General features: G+C 41.8%; 1 protein-coding gene across 21 annotated transcripts in view; it reads right to left on the bottom strand.

Moving 5' to 3' along the window:
- Positions 1–23,076, bottom strand: part of DLG2 (discs large MAGUK scaffold protein 2) — a 1,971,427-nt gene that overhangs the window by 229,674 nt on the left and 1,718,677 nt on the right. The window contains exon 1 of one of the 21 annotated variants that reach the window (XM_021102323.1): positions 7,666–8,593. The exons of the other annotated variants lie outside the window; for them this stretch is intronic. The gene's annotated coding sequence lies outside the window, so the exon portion shown is untranslated. Of the gene's footprint in view, positions 1–7,665; positions 8,594–23,076 lie in introns of those variants that run through there. 21 annotated transcript variants of the gene reach the window in all.

Here is a 23,076-nt window from a genome sequence, read left to right on the forward strand (position 1 = left end):
CGTTTAGCTCTGTTCCCCCAGGTTCAGGGCAAAAGGCCCACCCAGAAATAGAGACGGAGGCTCTACCCAGGAACTATAACAGTGGACTAAAGTATGAAAAGACAGAGAACTACAGCTCCAATACTGACAAGATCTGTCCATGACTCCAAGAGTTAGAAATGATTTAAAAACAGGCATGCTTCAGAACAAAACATGAGAAAAGATGAACAGATGTCAATGAAATGTCACTTTCTTCTACTGTGTTGCTAAAAAAAAAAAAAGAAAAGAAAAGAAAAGCTTCAATGTCCTTAAAGCATACATCTCAGTGGATTAACTGGAAACTGGAAGTGCCACAATAGAATGAGAACAGTAAGAGTAAAAAACTGACTCTGAATAGGCCCTTTTATGAAGTCACAAAATTAATAATGTACATCTTTTTCCCCATCTATACTGAAAAGGAAGATCAAATAAGCAGAAACAAAAGGTAGGAAGTTAGGAATCACAAGTGTTCAGATATTGTAACCCAAACAATTGTTCTAGTATTGCCTATTTTACCGAGGGTTATGATAAGTGGCTGGAAAAAATAAGGACTCCAAATCTTAGTTCCTTTAAGATTAAAACACATAGCATTTAAAACACAGAGAAGTACCATTTTAGGCACTTGTTAGGGAAATAGCACACAAAAGGATGTCTTGATTTTGTTAGATGCTTCCTTTAAGTAATAGGTTTTACAGTAGGAGCAAGTAGGCAGGGGCCTGGGAGATGGTGATGAGGCACCCCTTGTGTAACTGCCATATTGTTACCTTTCGTAAAGAATTCCAGCTCAGAAAGTAGACAGATTTGAGCACAAATCCTAATTCTATCAATCATTCGTTGAGTAACTATGCAACTCAATTAACCTTACTTCAATTTTCCCATCAGTAATATAGAGATAAATATAACCTCTACCTTATAGGGATGTTTTGGGGATCAAGAGATAATAAGATGCTTAGCACAGTACCTGGCATATAGATGTGCAGGAAATGTTAGCCCTTATCATTATCATCTTTCTTTTCAATCATTCATCTGTCCACAAAACTATTACTGATGAGGGAATATTTCAGGTCAAGCTTTGGGTTAGGTAAAGGAAGTCCAGGAAGAACAAGACATAGTCCCTGAACACAGGAAGTTCTCAGCCCAGCATGGGGAGATGAACAAAAGAAGGCAATACAGCCTAAGGAATATTATGATTGAAGTCAGCATCAGGCAACTGAAGCATAAAGATGAGGATGAGGAAGGAGCTTCATGGAGGAGTTGATGCTTAATGCAGTGTTTAAAGCAGGTGTACATATAACGCCTTGGGGACAAAAGTAACAGAAGAGTAATGACACTGGTAGGGAAGGGCAAGAAGAATGGTGTGAAGAGGTCCCGGGGAATGAAAAATCAGGCTGAGAGGTAAGGTCAGAGAGGGCCAGGAGGCTCATCACCATCACATAGAGCTGAGTATACAGAAAAGTTTGTGTAATTTGGTGTGCTTGACAACTCTTCTTTAATTAGAAGTTGAGAGACAGTCAGCATGGCCCTGCCAGGGGAGTATCTCAAGAGTGCTCCATATCATTATGGTGAAAAGATAATGTACTACCTTTGCAAACCTTAGAATTTACCTGCTGAAAGAGTACCTTGCCTGATCTTGCCAAGCTGCCTTTGCAAATTCAGTGTTGGCTTGAGGTAAGATCATGTCAGCAGATCCCACGTCCACCCCACCCCCACCGATTTATTTTGCTTACAAGTCGTCTCTTAAATAGGTAGTTTACTTCAGTATGAAAGGATTAACTGTGTCAGTACTGGTTAAAATGGGGGGGGGGGAATGTTGTGAAATGGAGAGGAATGAGACATATAATTTCAGATATCTTTTGCTACTTAACAATAATGTAAAGTTGGGAATTTTTCTTAACCTTTATGAATTTCAATTTCTTTATCTATACAGAGGTAGAATTCAACCTATCCCATGGAGTGGAATAATTAATGCCAAGTATCTACTACCAAGCCTGACACAGCTCTACAGATGGTGGCTATCATTACTGCCTGTAAAAGTAAAGTAGGTGATTTGGACAGCAGCCCTGAAAGACAGAAATCTGAGTCTGTTAGGGCAGAAAGATGCCAGGTGTGGGTGAAGGAGGAGGAAGCCAGGTCAACTTGCACTTGTAAATTGTGCCATGCTCTGGCTAGGCTGGACCCCGTGAAAGCTCTAACTCCTGTGTATTAAATGGAGGTTGGAGACACTCTGATCTCTTTCTTGGTTCAATGAAGCTTCACTTAGCTAAGTTGAGCTTCATGGACCAATAATGGTTAATGAAAGTATTTTCTTTTAAAAGTTTTTAACTTTACTTCAGATCTCTAGAGCTGGAGCAGTAAAAAGAGTTAACAAATGAAGCTTGCTAAATACAAACAATTTTTCTGTAGTCCATACAAATGTACTTAGGAGAGGATGTGATGGAAAGAGAGCAAATGTACTCTGCTGGTAAGAAATTGTAGTTCTTCCCAAATGCACTATAAATGATCATATAATGATGCATCAATCAAGGCCCCAGTGAGGAAAACACATTATCCTCCATGGTACATCTGTGATGTTCAAGCATTACATAGACAGGACTGAACAACTCTCATCTAGCCCAAGGAAAGCCACATGCTCTTACCTTTTACTCCAGTATCTTTTAACTGGTAAAGCTCATTACTCTGTAGTCTATAAATGTGTTTATAATGAAGGTCACTTCTGATGGACTATAAAGAGAATCTCTCTTAACACATCACAGAAATCTCATAATCTGGATCCTGTAAACCTACTGATGAAAATAGTGACCAAGAAACAAAACGGTACTTTTTTCACCTAGGTACTTGAACTGCAATATTTAATTAAATGTTACACATGAAAATCTCAGCCTCCCAAAAATTAATTCTAAATAATCCATCTTTTCCATGCCAACTATCTTGAAAAGCCTTAATTTTTAGAGAATGATAAATGCTATCATATCATCCAACATAAATGACCCATTACAAACTAACATCCATCATGATAATATTACTTAGTGAAAAAAATCAGAAAAACTTAAGAATGGCAAGTTGGCTAAATTAGTAATGTCAATTCCACATAATGGAATCCTAAATCTCTTTAAAAGTCACTTTTACTAAAAAAATTAAAAAGTAAGGACATAAAGAAGTGCTCACAAAACATTGGTTAAATGAAAAAAGAGGTTATTTTACTATAATGATTCCAATTTCATAGGCTATAGGAAAAAAGTTGTAAAAAACACACAGCAAAGTCAATAGTATTATTTTCCATTTTTTCTTTTTTTCGTATTTACTTTTATAATTAGAAAATCCCAATAAACTAATCTTTTAAAAATCTAATTTTCTCGGTAAAACTTTGGTGGGTAGTGGAGGCATGAAAAAGAATGCATCTGAGAACAAGAAAAATTTTGCTATTTTAAAAACGTTTGTAACATATGTTACATAACATTGTTAAATACTTATCGAAAATGTTAACTAAAGTGAACCAGGATAGGGAGGTTACATATAATATAACCCACATCATAACCCATGGACAGAAATAGGACTAAAATAAAATGAGCCAAGATATGAAACGGTGTTGCCTCTGGATAGTAGAAACTATGAATAATTTCTTTTGTCCTTTCTTTTTTTAATATACTTCTTTCTCTTCCAATTTTTTTTTTTTTTTGTCTTTTTGCCATTTTTTGGGCCACTCCTGCGGCATATGGAGGTTCCCAGGCTAGGGGTCCAATCGGAGCTGTAGCTGCCAGCCTACGCCAGAGCCACAGCAACACGGGATCCGAGCCGCGTCTGCAACCTACACCACAGCTCACGGCAACGCCGGATCGTTAACCCACTGAGCAAGGGCAGAGACCGAACCTACAACCTCATTCCTAGTCGGATTCGTTAACCACTACGCCACGACGGGAACTCCGTCTCTTCCAAATTTTTAACTGTAAACATGTAATGTCATTATAATCACAAAAAAGTTATTTTTAAAAAAAAGTTATAACTCAACAGGAAAAATATTATCCTAACCCTAAAGTCACCAAAACATTCAGTCATACAGACTAAACTTCTGACTCTCTGACTCCCTCCAAATCTATTTTACTTTCCATATTGCCAATATTTTAAAAATACTATGTAAATCTAAGGGGGAAATGCATACACAAATAAGATATAAACATTCAGTTTCTACTTAATTCCATTATTATTTTTAAAAGTGCATCATTAAAAGACCTACACATCCCCTGGTAATTAATTCTATTTATGAAAACAAAGACTCAAAAGCATATGAAGGTTTATGTTATATGGACAACAAGATCCAATGCTTAAAGGCAAAGAGGAAGGTAGATTTGCAGTCATTATACAAACCAACAAAGTTTTCTTCACTTTTAAAAATTCATTCAATGTTTACTAGGCTTTTATTCCATGTCAGGTATTGTTTGAGGTGCCAAGGATATAAAGGTGTCTATACGGGATTGGAGATCATGCATTCCTTTCACAGAACATATTAGAGCAGGGGCTGGATGATCAGTTGGCAAAAACACAGAGGAGGGATCCAAATACGTTGAGAGGCAATGATCGAGATGACCCATTTCTTAGCCTGAAAACCTATCATCCCCACTCCCTGTTCTCATTCCCTCTCTATGCCCACTTCCACAGTCCTGTAGAAAGCAGAGCCTGATTCAAAGCCTGGCATGTGACAGTTCATTTTGAGTAGAGATCCCAGGGAAGAGGAGTAAGGAATCAGGGAGAGTGAACAGGGCAGGAGGGAAAGGCAATACCAGGGTGCGCCACTGGACTATTTGTTGTTGTGGGCAACTGAGATACAATCTGCCAGGACCTTTTGCGGAACATCCATCATGCCACTCAGAACTCTCTCTCCAAGGAGTGAGGAGGGCAGCCTCTACGCACCAGTTCCCTCCTGCCCCCAGACCTCCAACTGTCAAGACTTGCCACATGGGGTGTCAACTCCCTTGTGCTTCCAGTTTATGCATGCCAGAGCAGTGAGTGGACTCCTGGGCAGAAAGCTGGGATAGGTGTGGCAACTGAGGCACAGCGGTGTCAGGTTACATCTGTGTGAAGGTGGTGGCTGCAGCAGAAAAGATGTAAGGCTGAGCATAGAGATGGCACCACCTGCAAGGCTGCTCTAAGCCATGTGAACATTTACGAACATTTACTGAACATATATAAACAGTGTCTACAGTAATGAACATTTACTGAACATATATAACGAACATTTACTGAACATATATAAACACTCTGTCTACATTTTATCATATAATCTCCCAAATAAACTCCGTAAAGTAGATTCTACTTTCATATCCATCCATCCTGCCCTCCTTCTCCCACTCTCTCTCTCTTCTGTTTGGCTTAAACAACAGAAATTCTCAGTTCTGGAGGCAAGAGATCCAAGAACAAGGTGTCAACAGGTTTGGTTTCATCTGAGGCCTCTGTCCTTGGCGTGCAGACAGCCACATTCTCACAGTGTCCTCACATGGCCCTCTCTCTGTGCACATGCCCCTGGGGTCTCCTTGTGTGTCCAAATTCCCGCTTCTTAAAAGCACACCACTCACACTGGATTAGCGTTCATACCGACGACTTCCTTTTAACTCAACTGCCTCTTTAAAGGACTCATTTCCAAATACAGTTACATTCTGAGGTCTTATGGGTTTAGGGCTTCAATATATGAATTTTGGGAATGACACAATTGCATGTCCATAACAACATGCCAGAGAAGAAAGGACTGAGGGGCAGCATCTCAGACCGCAGCAGTTTGTAGACGGTTCAAGCTGGGCTTATAGGTAGTCCTTCAGCCAAAGCTACTCAGAGGAGTCCCAAACACTGCAGCAATGAAGCTGCATTAACACTCCTGCCATATGCAGTCAGTTATAGTCAGACAATTAGAGGTACATGAAGAATTCAGTTTGAGCATCAGTTCCTACTCATTTATTTAGGTAGTATCTCCAGTCCACCCTGACTATTCTGCCACACTTCATTTTGTTCCCAGATCCATGTGGCTAGCTCTCCAAGGTGTGTAGATGCCTTTTCAGCTTCTGAATTTGGCTCATTCTCTCATGTTTTACTATATTCCTTTCCTTTCTGTCTTCTATGGCTCCTTTATTATTTTTTTCAAAGGGACACCTGGTTCAACTTTTAATCAAATAGTTATTTATTGAATTGTGTTGATTGGGGGCAAAAAACAATATTAGGTGCTAGATTTTTATGCCATAATGGTCTTCTTTCTTGGGAGAAAGCAAGATTTCCCTTAGACACAATCAGAGCTACATGTGGCTCCTTTTCATTTATGATATATAGGGCGCAAACACATTTACTCAGAGGAGTCTACATTCCAAGTAATTTTGTGAGACATTCACCATCATATCTGGTATTAGTAGGAGCTGCAGAGCACCCAGCATCCTAGGTGTTCAGGAAATGTTATTACACTCAATTATCTACATAGGTGTATAAGAACACCTGTGTAGGTATAAGGTCGTTACTCTATAGTAATTCCAAAAGAACATCAAAAGAACAAGCATTTAAATTAAAAGTGAATTTAATAACATTTTTCAATAGAGAGCCAACATTAGCTGACCAGAAACCTAGGGGATACCAGTCTTTCTTTGCCTTTTCAGCCACACCTGCAGCATATGAAAATTCCTGGGCGACGGGTCAAATCAGAATTGCAGATGCCGCCAATATCACAGCCACAGCAACACCAGATCCAAATTGACCAGCTTGCAGCAATGCAGGATCCTTAACCCACCAAGCAAGACCAGGGATGGAACCCACAACCTCACAGAGACAATGCTGGCTCCTTAGCCCGCTGAGCCAAAATGGACCTCCAGATACCATTCTTTTCTCAAAAATCTAACAGATCCTTTAGGACTGCCACTTGAAATTTCTCCTCAGTTTTATTAATGTCACACTTCTTTCGGCTAGGGACCACAAAATTCCTATTGAATTCATGAAGGCAGGAAATAAAGAATGGGAAAAACAGATATCGATACACCATTATTCCTACATTTCTCCTACCACTGAAATGCCTTAGTCATTTACAAACCTAGTCTAGGGCCAAGTTCTGAACATGAACTTGACTTTAGAGATATAGGCTGAAGAGGTTAAGGCATTGACCGGAGGTAATATTTCCTTTTTTTTTTTTTTTTTTTTTTAATTTTTGGCAAGCCAGGGATCCAACACGAGCTACATCCGTGATAATACCAAATCATTAACGGGCAGGCCACCAGGGAGCTCGTGACCTCTCTTTTCAGTCATATACTGCCCATTCAATGACTTCTTAAACTGGCTATCCTTTTTGAGCACACAATTCATTTACAGTTCTTCTATGAAGCTGTTAGGTTTCTCTCCTATACCTAGGGAAGCACAGAAAAAGACGACACCAGTAAGCTAATTCTTTGTGAATAACAGAAAAATCACTGAACAATTTGAATTCCAGACCCACAGGTCTAAGGCTTGTACCGGGCGCAGGGGTGGGGAAGAGAAGTGGAAGGAAAGGCTAGTAAAACTACCTGGACCACGCAGAAATTTGGAGACTTTACTACTGACTAAATCCCACCGGCTTTTCTCAACAAATAAGCAGTGGGAGAGAGGTGGGCTGAGGCGAATGGACTCGCCCAGGGCGGCCCTGAGACTCACCTTAGCACCCCGCCACCGCCTCGCACGTGGAGTCGCAGAGCCTGCGCATGGCACGAGAGGAACGAGCACACGTGGGAGCTGGAAGCCGGGAATCTCGCGAGAAGCTGGGGCAGCGGCGATAACGAGGAGAGACTGGCGCCCAAGAGCCCTACTCCACCGGGAGCGACTTGTCGAATCAGGGTTCACGCAGCCCGACTCTCCATACCAGTTCCCCCAGTTGCCAATCTTGGGACTGGTTCACACCTTCCCTAAAACGCGAGCTCTCCCCACACGCCTTCGGTTCTGAGCACTCCTGGCAACCACCTGCGACTGAAAGCCGAAGAACCTCACCTCTTTTTTAAATACGAAGACACAGGTTGCGTTAAGCAGCTAAGCTGTCTGCCCATGTGCTTCAGTAAATGGCAGCCCGAGCACTGGCTGCAGAGCCCATGTATAACACTGCTTCTGCATGCCTGGGAGCCCCGAAACAGCTCCGGAGTGGGAAAGCGGAAGCAGGAGTCGGTGGCCCTTCGGGGTTCCTGTTTCTGTGTCTGTCTGATCAGCGTGAGTTCCTTGAGGGCAGAGAACATGCCTTACTCATGCTTCTCTCCGGTGCCCAGCAATGGATGAAGTATAACAAGGCACAGTGCTTATTGAGAGCCTAGTTGAGTGTCTGTTCCCTATGGTGGACGGGTGCTGCTTGAGAGCAGAAATCATGTCTTACTCATGTTTCTGACCTGGCACCCAGCCCATGTTTGTATCCTTCAACAGAAGGGAATTTACTGGAAGGCAGAACACATCCTGGTTAAGAATGTGGACTTTCTGTCACAGGAACTTAGGTTAGAGCACTACCTTTGAGACTTACTAGCTAGAAGATCTTGAACAAACCATGTAATAATCTCTCTAGGACAGTGTCCTCTTCTGTAAAAAAAGCATAATACTAAATTGTATTTTTTTTTTTTTTTTGGTTGCTATTTCTTGGGCCGCTTCCGCGGCATATGGAGGTTCCCAGGCTAGGGGTCGAATCGGAGCCGTAGCCACCAGCCTACGCCAGAGCCACAGCAACGCGGGATCCGAGCCGCGTCTGCAACCTACACCACAGCTCACGGCAACGCCGGATCGTTAACCCACTGAGCAAGGGCAGGGACCGAACCCGCAACCTCATGGTTCCTAGTCGGATTCGTTAACCACTGCGCCACGACGGGAACTCCCCTAAATTGTATTTTCATTACAGGGTTGTTGTGAAGATTCCGTGAGATACATACAAAAACATCCATCAATAAAGCCTGGCACATGGCAAACATGCAATAAACATTAGCTATCATTGTCATTATTGGAAAGTCTATACTGCTAGTGTTTACACTACATTTGAAGTTCCTAAACTATTCAAGGACCTTTGGAATATCCACAATGGCACATACCAAAAGCTCTAGAACACAAGGAACCTAGTAGATGGGCAATATCCGGCACATAGTTCATGTTCAATAAATAATTTGTTGAATGTTAAATAAAGCAGTGAGCCACATATACTTTGGGCAAGAATCATCAGCCCCCACACTGAAAATGAGTAAATGCATTAAAGGTTGCTAACTAACATCTGACAGAAAGAAAATGTCAGTGTCCTACCTTCTGACTGTAAGCAAAGGGGGAACACTGTATAACCTACGGAAGGTGTGAAACTGCAAAACAAGGCTGAACATTAGAGACTCATTCTTAATACAATATCATCACAAATTTCTTTTATTCAGCCTTGTATATTCTTCCAGATTAAATATCACTTGTATTTTATGGTCAAAAATTGCTTACTTTGTAATATTTCCTGTCTTATTTTTATTACATATATATTTTATTACATATTTATATAAATACACAAATATATATTTTATTGCATATATAAATATATATATTTATTACATATATAAATAATTAATATATATTTTTTAAAGTACTTGCTTAGTTAAAATCAGTTAATCATTTGAGTTTAGATTCTGAAGACTTTAAGATTTTTTCAGTTTTTTTTTTTGTGTTTGTGTGTGTGTGCTTTTTAGGGCCACACTTGCAGCATACGGAAAGTCACAGCTGGTCTAGCCATAGCCACAGCAACACGGGATTCAAGCCTACACCACAATTCACGGCAACACCAGATCCTTAACCTACTGAGTGAGGCCAGGGATTGAACCTGTGTCCTCATGGATACTAGTCAGGTTTTTAACCCACTGAGGCATGATGGGAACTCCCTAGAGACATTATTTGATGAGATGCCCTCAGATTCTGAGGGAGAAATTAGATGAGTGAAGGTGGTGTGGTGATAGTGGACGCTCTCTCTGGGTCATGGCAGAAGGATCTAGTTTGCACCCAAGCTCTTCCACATATTAGTTGGACAATTTATTTCCTGTCTCCGAGTCTTTTTTTTTTTTTTTTTTTTTAATAATTTCTATGGAGTTCCCGTCGTGGTGCAGTGGTTAACGAATCCGACTAGGAACCATGGGGTTGCGGGTTTGGTCCCTGCCCTTGCTCAGTGGGTTGACGATCCGGCATTGCCGTGGGCTGTGGTGTAGGTTGCAGACGCGGCTCGGATCCCGTGTTGCTGTGGCTCTGGTGTAGCTCCGATTAGACCCCTAGCCTGGGAATCTCCATATGCCGCGAGAGCGGCCAAAGAAATAGCAAAAAGACAAAAAAAAAAAAATTTCTAATATGAGGTTGCTGGTGCAATATTTCCTTAACTTCACCTGATGGTTTATTATAAGGACATTTGTAGAGTTCTGGCTTGTGGCATTTATTCAAGCACTACCAGTTGCCTTAAAGGTAAGAGATGAGCATGAGACCTAGGGTACTGCCAATAATACTATTCTCTTAAGCTCCCCTCTCAGTCTAGCATATACAATCCTTTATCAAAAAAGAGTCTTCTTGGGAGTTCCCTGGTGGTCTAGTGGTTACGACTCAGCACTTTCACCACTTTGGCACAGGTTTAATCCCTGGTCCAGGAACTGAGATCCCACATCAAGCCACTGCCCACCATAGCAAAAAAAAAAAAGTCTTCTTGAGGGGAGGAATCATTTTTCTCAATCAGAAGTGCATATGACCAAGTTTTGCAAAATAATTTTTTTTTTTTGTCTTTTTGCCTTTTTTAGGGCCGCTCCCGCGGCATATGGAGGTTCCCAGGCCAGGGGTCTAATCAGAGCTATAGCCACCGGCCTACGCCAGAGCCACAGCAACTCAGGATCCAAGCCACATCTGCAACCTACACCACAGCTCACGGCAACGCCGGATCCTTAACCCTCTGAGCAAGGCTAGGATCGAACCCGCAACCTCATGGTTCCTAGTCGGATTCGTTAACCACTGCGCCACAATGGGAACTCCTGCAAAATAATTTTTTTTTAACAAGATGGCTCATTAAGCAACAAACCACAGTGTAAAGTTCAGCTCAATCTCAGTGTACTTTTAGACTAGCTAACCTGGGCAGACTTTTAAATCATATTGGCTGGAAGATGAATATAGTGTTTCATTCAGTATCAGTACAATCTCGACCCTGGTGCTGGTAATAGTCTTTAGACTGCCCGTTATGGTTGGTGGCTGGGTGGCTGCAAGTCAAGAGTTTAATTTAGCTTTCTGAGCATCTGCAGGTCTTGTTTTCAAAAGAGAACTTCAGGTTACGTAACTGTTTTGGCTTCTGCTTCAGAAGGTGAACTTTACCTCTCTAAATTAACTGTTAACACAGATCCTCAGGAACAGAGTTTATTGTACCTGAAAGCAAATTCCCCCCAAATCATTTGGAAGATAATGAAATGGCTCTTGTCTTCTCTAGATACTAGGCAGAAGAAGCAGGAGAAAGAACATCCTAAGCATAACTAGGTCGTCACTGAAAGGAGAGATGCAGTCTGAAAATCAAGCTAGGCTTTCTTTTTCCAAACTTTACGTTATTGCTATCCATACTCCACTAGATTGGTTTGTTCCCTTTTACCAGTCATTGTTCTGGATGGGCATTTTGCCAAGGGTTTCAACAAAAGGAAAAGTAACGTGATGAAAATGGGGCTCCTGGGAACATAAAGAAGCAAATGAGAGAGGGATATAAAATGAATACACTGAACCGTTGTGTGAAATCAGGTTTGAATTAACACCTAGCCCCAGCCCACAAGGTACTTTCCATCTGCACAAGGGGAGGACACATTTCGGTGTAAGGTGCAAAGTGCTAAGATGAACAATTTTTAGGAACCCAGAGGATGGATATTGGAAGGATAAAGGGGTAACTAAAGACTACTTAATAATATATAGTTCATATAACATGGATCTATTTGCAGCTATGGATGTTGGAGTCAACGCTTATAGGAATTCCTGCTGTGGCGCAGTGGGTTAAGGATCTGGTGTTGCTGCTGCTGTGGCATAGGTCAAAGCTGTGGCTCAGATTGGGTCCCTGGCCTGGGAACGTCCATATGCTGTGGATGTGGCTGAAAAAGAAAAAAAAAAAAGCTTATAATTGGTGTAAGGACATTCATGTAGTTAGTGTAATTCAAGGCTTAGGCTTCTATCTAAATTTTCTGACTTCAAATCCTATGTGTTCTTCCAGTAGTGACAGGAAGCTTAGGGCATGTGGAGTGGTTTAACATCAATATACTCCAGAAATGGAACTAAAATGTAAAGGTTTGTTGGGTGAGGGTATTTGTTTTCGTTAAGAATAGAATTTCTGGAGTTCCCGTCGTGGCGCAGTGGTTAACGAATCTGACTAGGAACCATGAGGTTGCGGGTTCGATCCCTGCCCTTGCTCAGTGGGTTAACGATCCGGCGTTGCCGTGAGCTATGGTGTAGGTTGCAGATGCGGCTCGGATCCTGTGTTGCTGTGGCTCTGGCGTAGGCTGGTGGCTACAGCTCCAATTGGACCCCTAGCCTGGGAACCTCCATATGCCGCGGGAGTGGCCCAAGAAATGGCAACAACAACAAAAAGACAAAGAAATAGCAAAAAGACAAAAAAAAAAAAGTTTAAAAAAAAAAAAAGAATAGAATTTCTGTGTTGCAAGATGAAAAAGCTCTAGAAATCTGTTGTACAACCTGAATGTACTTTAATGTTACCAAACTCTACACTTAAAAAGGGTTAAGGTGGCACATTACTGTTACGGGTTTTACCACAATAAAAAAACCCTAAAATTCAGTACTATATTAATAAAGCATTAAAATAATATAAATATACCAATAACTGCCATCAATTATATAATAAATATAACTGATATGTGTGGAGCACTGACTGTTTGCCAGGATCTGCGTTAAACATTTGACCTGGACCATCTCAATTATTCTGACAGCCCTTTTTGACAAATGCAAAGCCCAAAGTTCTGATTAGATAACATGCCTAAGATCCCACACAACTAGAGTGATAAACAGGCCTGACTATAAAACCAGGGCTTCAACAGTTACCTCCCACACCAACTTTCCTTTACTGAACTGTCCAATCAAAGTACACAATTCAAAAAATCAGATAAACATTCCTTCTTGTCTTGTACACACATAGAGAACTACATAAAACATGACAACTCATCAAAGGTCAAAACGAAGTCACTGATAAACTGTTTAAAGGGGAGATCACTTAGGACAGGGTCTATAGATGACGTGGCCACCCACTCTAGTTGGTAGAGGCTCTGTACTGCTGAGGGTTAGTCAGATAACCAGCCTCTCACTGTTTCTCCTCATTTAGACACTGCCGTGGCATCATCTGCTGCAAAAGGAGGTCTTCCCAGGTAATGAGATGACGTCTGTCTGTCTGTGACTTGACGTCAAATGAGTCATTTCACTGTCATCATGTAGCAGGCATCTCAGTGTATATCAAGTTTACCCTGTGGGAGCCTCGCAAGTTTCCTGAATTTTCTATTTATTCTGAAGTAACTGCATTTGACACCCCAGGATGACTAATATTTATGTGTGACCAATTTAAGTACTAAGCTAGCCAGCTTTCGCAGTTGTGAAGCTATAGGCGGAAAAACACAATTGGATGCTGAGAACAAGGTCACGGAGTTCCCGTCACGGCACAGTAGAAATGAATCCGAATAGGAACCATGAGGTTTCGGGTTTGATCCCTGGCCTCGCTCAGTGGGTTAAGGATCTGGCATTGCCATGAGCTGTGGTGTGGGTCACAGATGCAGCTCACATCCTGCATTGCAGTGGCTGTGGCCAGCAGCTGTAGCTCTTATTAGACCCCTAGCCTGGGAACCTCTATATGCTGTGAATGTGGCCCTAAAAAAGCAAAAAAAAAAAAAAAAAAAAAAGAGAGAGAGAGAGAGAGAGAGAAATTTACAAGGCAAATACCATGTCTAGATTCCAGGCAGAGAGGGCAAACTAAGAGCATGTGTTTCCATCACGCCTTTGTATCTGAGCTTACAGGGAGCCTTGCTATTGAAAGTATGGTCCATGGGCAAACAGCAGCAGAAGCTCACCTGGGAGCATGTTAGGAACACAAAGCTCAAGCTCCATTCCAAGAGAGCTACGGAATCAGAATCTGTACTTTGAAAGGATCCCCCTGTGATTCATATGCACAGTAACATTTGAGAAACGCTGATATAAAAATGTCCACATTCTTACTTTTAAGAATTTAGTGTTTACTAAATATGTTTAATTGCAAGCTAAATTACTACAGAAAAAACAAAACAGTAATTGAATATATTAGGTAGGATTACCGTAATAGTCACACAATGCTTTCCCATGGTTTTTCTTCTTTAATCCTTTATCTCACCTGTCTTCTTACCAATAAAGATATCATCCAAAGAGGGTAAAAAGATGGCATTCCAGGTCTAGATCCCCAAACTTTCCCTGTAAATTTTACTACCTCACTTGAGGAATTCAGATCACTTGAGGAGTTCCCTGGTGGACTTCTGATTAAGGATTCAGCATTTTCACTGCTGTGGCTTGGGTTTGATCCCTGATCCCTGGCCTGGGAATTTCCATATGCTGTGGGGGTGGCAAAAAAAAAAATCACTTGAACTTGGAATGGTCAGAAAAAGTAGGACTTGAACTGAGACTTGAAGAATAGGTGAGGTTTGCAGGAAAGAAAGACTTCCAGAGTAGAGAGACAGTAGGCACACTAGTACTTGGAGATTGGCATGTGAAAGGAGAAGGATATTTTCAGGAGAAGGCTGAAGAAAATATTTCAATCTAGGGGTCATGTCCCCACAAGAGAGACAGGAAGAAAGAATGAAAGAGAAACCAGATCCTGGAGGGCCTTGAAAGCTAGGCCAAAAGGTGTGGCTCTTTGGTAACTCAGCACAAGGAATGTATTTTCAGAAGATAAATTATTCCGGTTTTTATTCATTAGGCTTTTCTTGTAGATTTTCAAAAGATAAATTATTCTAGTTTTATTCATTAGGGTATTCTTGTCACTTTTTGTGCGCCATGGTAAATATGCCATAAAAATAAGAGATGGATAAATTCCAAGAAACTCTTTGGAAAACTCTTCACTATACCCCTGCACGTGGCAATTGCACCTTCTGTAATTCTGCACCTGCTTCATCAACCACTGGCTAAATCCCGGGAGACCTGACATCACCGCTTTCTGACAGGAGCGGAGGATTTGCCACAGCACTTGAGAATGTGTGAGGATGAGGAGAGCACTGGCTAAGCACACAAATGTCTTTTAAGTAGGGCATGTGGTGGATGATTCATCTCTGGAGTATCAAAAGAATGTGGAGTAAGTAACGTTGCCAGAATGGACTTGAAAATCTACTATAAGGTCAATAAAGTGCGAAGGAGAATGTTTTTCCACGAAGGGTGATGTGTACAGAGCAACTTGATTCCTGAGCCATTTAACAAAACATAAATGGCTGCTTTTAAAATTAAGAATAGGAAGCACAAAAGTAACTATCACTGAAAAATATCAGTTTAATAAAATGTCAAGATTTTATTCTTCACAAAAGAAAAAAAAGAAAAAGAATGGTGAGTTCCCTGGTAGTCTAGTGGTTATGACTTGTTGCCTTCACTGCTGTGGCTCAGGTTCAACCCCTGGTCTGGGCACTGAGATCCCACATTAAGCCACCACACACTGCAGTCAAGAAAGAAAAAGAAAAGAAATAAGGGGAAGGAAAATTGAGAAACTAAGCAGATGCAGAGGAAATGAAAAGATAAGGAAGGAATAAGAGAAGTTACAATGGGAAGACAATTTATTGTAAGTTATCAAGGTTTTAATATCTATTATGTACTATAATAATGCTCTAACTCCATGTGCTAGATATTATACCCATTTCACAGACAAAGAAACTGATACTATTAGAGACTGAGTAATTTGCCTGAAATTACTTTGATGCTAAGTGTTAGAACTGGAATTCAAACATTCAATCCCCTTAACCCCCACGAAGTACTGAAATAATGTCACTCAGAATCCAAAACATGCTCCTGACTTCTTTAACGTCTGTTTCCCCATCCGTAAAATGAGCTAGTCCCTGTAAAGCTGCTGGATACAGTAAGCTCAACAAATAATAGCTATCAACCTTTTTTTTTGTCTGTTTAGGGCTGTACCTGTGACATATGGAGGTTCCCAGGCTAGGGGTAGAATCGGAGCTGTAGCCACTGGCCAACGCCACAGCCGCAGCAATGTCATATCCGAGCTGCGTCTGCAACCTACACCACAGCTGACGGCAACACCGGATCCTCAACCTGCTGAGCAAGGCCAGGGATCGAACCTGCAACCTCATGGTTCCTAGTCGGATTCATTTCCACTGTGCCACGATGGGAACTCCAGCTATCAATCCTTTATAAAGGATTAGTTAACATACAGACTATTGATAACAACATTTCTAAGTCCTCTTTGCCTCTGGGTCCAAGTTTGAGGATCAAACACCTCCTCAAGAATCCTCGATGTTTTGGCAAAGAATCCTCAAATCCACCAGGTACCAAGCATTTCCTAGACTGAGTCAATACTATCTCCTACATATACATCCTATTAAACATTAAATAGGTTACATTATACAAATTAAATATACATTAATTAAGTTTAAGTCCATGGATCATTGTATCATTAAGTATTGTCTCTAACAAAATCTAAAAACCACTATCACGTAGTTCAAAAAGGAGCATTCGCATTCAAAAACCCTGGGAATGACCAGGAATATAAACCTTACAGCATTCCACCCAGAGGAGGGTAGTGAAAGCAGCCAGCTGAGATGGACATCTGACCTCTCTACACCTTAGGCTAAGGACCCCAATCCCTGTCTTCTTAATGACTGTCCTACCTCCTACCCATTCATTTCACAGCGGAGATAAGTGATTTTTTTCTAATGGCAGTATTGATCCTGTCACCTCCCTGCTTAAAACCCTATAGTTGGCTCCTGGGCCTTCAGAATGAAAGGTCAAACTCCAGCTGGGCATAAAGAGCCTTGTGTGATCTGGGCCCTCCTTAGCAATCCAGGCTCCACCTGACACAGGTCTAAGCTCCAACCTACTGAACTGCTGTCACTTTCAGGGACAAGAGCTCCTTGCTGTCCTCTTTTTCTACTTAATATTCCTCCTTTCTACACTTCTGGGCTAATTTCTCATCCTGGCTTTGATACTTTTTCTGCATGGAGACTTCTCTGATCCTCTTGTCAAGGTGAGTTAAAGCTTCCTCCCTGGGCAGCCTATAAGACCCCAACAGCATTGCTTACATTGCATCACAATTGCCCCATAATTGGATTCTAAGCTCTGTGAAAATGGAGACCATGTCTAATTTGTCCTCCAATGCAGTGCCATGCATGGCACATGGCGAGTACTCAATAAGTACTCAAAAGATCTGCTGACTACATTTTAAAACTCCACAAAAAAAAAAAACCCTATCCCCAGAGACAGCAGCATAACTTTTTGGGTGTTGTTTGTTTTGTTTTGTTTTGTTTTTTTTGTTACATTTTAATTCCCCATTGAAGAAATCTATGCATCAATAAATCTATAGCCAGAGCCCCAAGCACAGAAAAAAGGAATTGAAGAGAGCAGGGTCATTAAAAGTGACAGCAAAAAGTCAATAGCTCTGGAAGAAAATCCGGGGTCCTTGGCTGGGTCCTACCTTTTCTGTCTTTCCCAACCTAACCAGGGGAATTAATTCCAGTTATTCAGTTTCCTTTTCTATGAGAACTTCAAGTTCCCTCAGTAGGTTTTATATGCAACAGGTGACAAATTTTAATTGATAGTTCAATGGGCATTGCTTAAAATGTACTAGGTTTTTAACATGGCATCTATATAATACCTAACCCTGGGGTTACACTAACTGTTCATAATCCTTTCCAATTGCTCTTCAAACTGTGTTCCAAACACAATAAGGTTACTGGCCTGGATTATACCCATTTTGCAGACAGAAACCTGAAGACAGAGAGGTCAGGGGTAATTTGAGTACGTAACAAAAGGTTTTTGGAAAAGGGATGCTTTTTGTCACTAATCCCACTTATTCCCTTTTGCCATCATACAGACTTCTCTCACACCATCTTTAATGCTTATGGTGTTTGATTTTTTAGCAGGTTTTTCTTCTAGACTTTACACTCCTTGCAGGCAGAGGTGAGGTCTTACTCTTCTTTTTGTCCCTAGCTTAGGTTCTGGACTTGTGCCGGCATGCCAAAAGATATTTGCCCAACTCTTAAAAGCATTATTAGGTTTACTATTAGAGGAGCATCTCTGTCTTGTGATTTATTGAAGAAAATTCTCAGTTTCAAAAGAAACAAAAATTTTCTTGATTTTTTTTTTTTTTTTTTTTGCTATTCACTTTAACAACAGAATATCTACTTAAATATGTTTTTTAGGTAAGTAACTCCTAGTTATTAATGAACATAGATGATTAATGGGTTACTAGCACATTTTTTTTTAAGGGCTGTACCTGAGGCATACGAAAGTTCCCAGGCTAGGGATCAAATCAGAGCTACAGCTGCTGGCCTAACCACAGTCACAGCAACTCAGGATCCGAGCCACATCTGCGACCTAAACCACAGCTCATGGCAACGCTGGATTGCTAACCTACTGGGCAAGGCCAGGGATTGAACCCATATCCTCATGGATACTAGTTGGGTTCTTAACCCACTGAGCCACAACAGGAACTCCATTTAGTAGCACATCTTAAAGGAGGCTGCTCAAGAGAGAGGAGTAGCTGAGGATTTTGTAGGGGCTTAGTCACATGGTTCAGTAGTGACAGTTGGAAATGAGTAGAGAGGAGAAACAAAAATAAATACAAAAGCAATTATTCAATTAGTCCAGATGGAGAAAAACAGCCCATAAGCTAATTGATTATAGCTATCATGACAGCTGATTACAGTGTCTGCCTGTAAAAACACAGAGCCAAAAAAAAAAGAGAGAGAGAAAGAAAAAGAAAAAAATCACAAACACAAAAATGCACAGCTCTGTTTGGCTAAAATACCCTCCTAATAGGTGACGCAGTGCAATCCAGACCTTCTTGCATAATAAAGTGAACCCAGTGCTGCTATGGTGGGTGGTCTGGTCTCCGGAGCATAGAAATTTAGTCAGTCTTTTCAGCTATGGTTTGGATTGTCCTGGGAGCTGAATGCTACATCAATCACACTTCTCTATATAAAGGCAGAGCCTTTGGGATCCTTCTCTTCTGTACCCAAATGCCTTACAAAACGACACTGTTAGGGCTCATGATCCACTGTCAAGAGAACCATCTGCATCCAGATGTTTTTTTTAGGATTGAAGATGCTTTGCCCTCAAGCCTGCTCCCCATCCTACTGGTGACTCATGACTGCTGTGGCCCATTCTGCTCAAGTGATTACAAAGACAAAGGCAGCACATGCCCTTGGGAGAAAAGATAGATCATAAACAGCAAATGACAATGCAATACACTGAATTCTTTGCTGGGGCTCTCGGGGCCCAGAGGAGGAACACACTCTGCTGTGGGGCAGCTGGGGGTAGAGAAATCTTCTCAGAGCATGTCTACACCTGGGCTTCTAAGGTCAGTAGGAGTTTGTCAGACATATATACATGTAAAGCACATAGCACACAATCTAAGAAAGAGAAAAATCTCTCTTTTTTTTTTTTCTTCTTTTGGCATTGCCTGAAGCATGTAGAAGTTCCCTGGCCAGGGATTAAACCTGTGGCAGAGTAGCCACCCAAGCTGCTGCAGTGACAATGCTGGAACCTTAACCTGCTCCATCGCCAGGAAACTCCAAGGTTAAATTTTCAAATAAAGAAATATTTTGTTATGTTTGAAAGTAATACTATTAATTGAGAGTGTTCTGACAGGGAAACAAGACGTATGATGGCATTAACAAATGTTCCATGCTGTAAACAAGGCACGGTTCTTTGTGGCTAGAAGAGCGGGCCAGTGACAGTGGAATTTTGGATGCAGCAAGACTTTGTGGGCAGAGTGGAGAGGAGATTGCAGGTTTGAGGGAGGGAGGTGGAGTCAATGAGACCAATTAGGCAGCTGTTAGAAAAAGTTCAGTCAGGATGAGTCGGGTGTTCCCTGGTGGCCTAGCAGTGAAAGGGTCAGGCATTGCCACTGCTATGGCACAGATTCAACCCCAAGCCCAGGAACTTTTATATGCAAGGGGGGAAAAAAAAGATGATTGGAACTACTCTCTGAGGGGACTACACAAGGAAACGTTGCCTTGGGATAAGAAGAATCAGAAGTGACCAGGTTTCTAACACACTGCAAGCCCAGCTTGCGCCTCGTGGCCAGGCCGGTCTCCAGGCAGGTAAAGGTCATAGTTATGTCCAGAGAGCTGCAGCCAGGGCTGATTTTGTTCTTAGACTCTGACATCTATAGGCCCTTGAGCCGTGGCTCTCAGCTCAAAGTGCACCTCACCTGGGAACCACTTTTCCAACGCAGGGGCCTCGGTTCCACTTCAGACCTACAGGATCAGAATCCCTGGGCAAAGCTACGCTTGTTAAGAGCCTCACATGGCCATGGCGCATTCAGCAGTCAGGTGCAACGCTGACTTTTCCTCAATGCCTTTCTCAAAGAGTCTCCAAGTGTGTGTGCCTGGTTGAGAGGACGCATGGTAACCAGATGGGGATGCTCCTGGGCCAAGCTGGTCATTCCAGCGGAGGCAGCACTGTCAGCAGAGGAGCAAGCAGGGCCCTGCCACTATGTGACTTGAGTGTCTCACTCTGAAAAGCTTTGAAAATGCCTCTGAATTCCAAAGGAGGGGTTCCAAAGGAATTTAGGGGGCCGGCACCACAAAGGCAGAATATAATATAGCTTCTCAATTACCCAATGACCATCAATAAAGAGGCAGGAGAAAGCACAGGTCCTGGCCTTGGTCCCTCATGAACAGGCTGGCTAATGCCCATAAGTTCCCCCTGTATATTATACTCTGACTCTGCAACCAGAACTCTACACACTGCAGACAAGACAGTCAAGTGGAAAGAATGACATCCCTCTGAGTTATGTCTCGGTAATTAAAATCGTTTCTGTTTCCCAAGCTTTTAATCTGCAAAAGATACTGCTCTAAGTACACCGCATTCCTTATCTTGCTTAAGACTCTCCCAACACTGGGAGATAATCCCTACATTCTACAGCTGAAGAACTGAGTTTCCGAGAGTCTAAGTCACTTTGGGAAGCTTACCGAGCTAGCAAGCAGCAGACCCAACCCTGAACCTGGGTCGGATCAAACTAATGCTGATAACCACCGTTCTTCCTGCTTACATGTCCCTAGGATTCATAGCCCATTTTGGAATATAAACTCCCTGAGACTAAAGGCTAAGTAAAATTTACGGTTGTCTTTTTTTTTTTTTTTTTTTTCTTTTTTCTTTTTGCCATTTCTTGGGCTGCTCACACAGCATATGGAGGTTCCCAGGCCAGGGGTCCAATCGGAGCTGTAGCCACCAGCCTACGCCAGAGCCACAGCAACACAGGATCCGAGCCGCGTCTGCAACGTACACCACAGCTCACGGAAACGCCGGATCGTTAACCCACTGAGCAAGGCCAGGGATCGAACCTGCAACCCCATGGTTCCTAGTTGGATTCGTTAACCACTGTGCCACGACGGGAACTCCCCGATTATCTTTGAGTGTCTCCCCTAGACCTCCTCCACTTTTTTCTTTTTAATTACTGGATTTTTGGACAGTGAGAGAATTAAGTCAGGCAGGTTCTGCCAAAAATAAGACCCCTTTCTTCTCTGACCCCTGGGCCTGCACATTCCTAGTGAAGGCAGCATTCAAGAGGCCTCCTCTGCCAAGTGCTGATCCTCCTCTCTCAGGGAAGAAAACAAAACCATCCCGGGAGTCTAGACTCCTTTTTGCATGTAGTGTACAAATATGTTGATCGTACTAGTTTGTTCTAGAAGTGCAGCTGGGCACTCAGGGAAAATTTTGATAAGAAGAGAAGCAGCTGGGCCTTTAGCACATGAGACTCAGTGTTCAATGACTTGTTCAAAGCCAGCTATTAGTAGACACGTTTTACCTGCTATTTTGGATATTTTTTTATGTCCAGAAGAAAGAGAGGGAAAGGCTCTAAGGACCCTGAGACTGCAAAACTGAGATCAGGGTGAATGCATGAGTCCATTCATTCATTCAATAGGTATTTATTATTTAGCAACTATCCATGGGCAGCTCTTTATTTGCACGGTTGCACCATGCATGAATTTCCATTACTATGGTTTAATCAAGCAACATCAGTTCCCTAACAAATTTCAGTTACCACAGTATATGAACTGTGAATGAGTAAAGCATAAACGTGCTACTGGCTCTTTGGTCCACAAATCACTGCATAATAACAGTGGCCCATCGTGATCAGTGACTCATCATGTCACTTCTCAAAGTCTGTCAGACTGAGAACCTGTTGGTCGGCTCACACACAGACAGCAAAGCATGTAGTTTTTGGCCTCCTTGTCTCCTGGTGGTAAATCCGCATGACATCTTATAGAAATGGATAATCCGAAGAGGGAATTTGCCAACAAAGATAAAAGAGCAGCGTAGAAACAAAAAGGGATAATGCAGTAAGTGAGATACAAATGGATCATGAGGAAAATTAATCAGAAATGTAGGTAAGGGAATAAAATGAATGACATGAATGTAGCGGGAAGTAATGTGTTTTTGCCTTAATAAAGGCGGCCAATCCTTAAAAAAAAAGAAAGAAAGAAATTCAAATGGAACAGTGGAATTACAGAAGACAAAGCTGATCTTGGCAATGCTGAACTACCACCCTTTGGGAAAGATCAGTCCAGGGAACTTAGTAAAGGCAAACTTAGGAATATGAGTGAGAAAAGTCGTTGGGATGAAAACGAGGAATATGTCCCAGAGGAAATAACACTGGCAAAAAAGTGCACATTAGAGGAACTCTGAGAGATAGTTCATAACATTGAAAGCGCAAGAGATAAAAGGTTCGAAGCTGATCCAAACCTAGAAAGGACTGCGACAATTCACAAAGGCTTAGACAAGCTGCTTGCTCAGTATCTTAGGCAATGGTATTTTTTCCCCATTGATTATGAACATGTCATTTCCATGGTCTTTCCCTCTGATGCAAAAGCGAGGACTGCCTGTATTATG

The sequence above is a fragment of the Sus scrofa genome, chromosome 9 (assembly GCF_000003025.6).
Source record: "Sus scrofa isolate TJ Tabasco breed Duroc chromosome 9, Sscrofa11.1, whole genome shotgun sequence".
Classification (NCBI taxonomy): Eukaryota; Metazoa; Chordata; class Mammalia; order Artiodactyla; family Suidae; genus Sus; species Sus scrofa.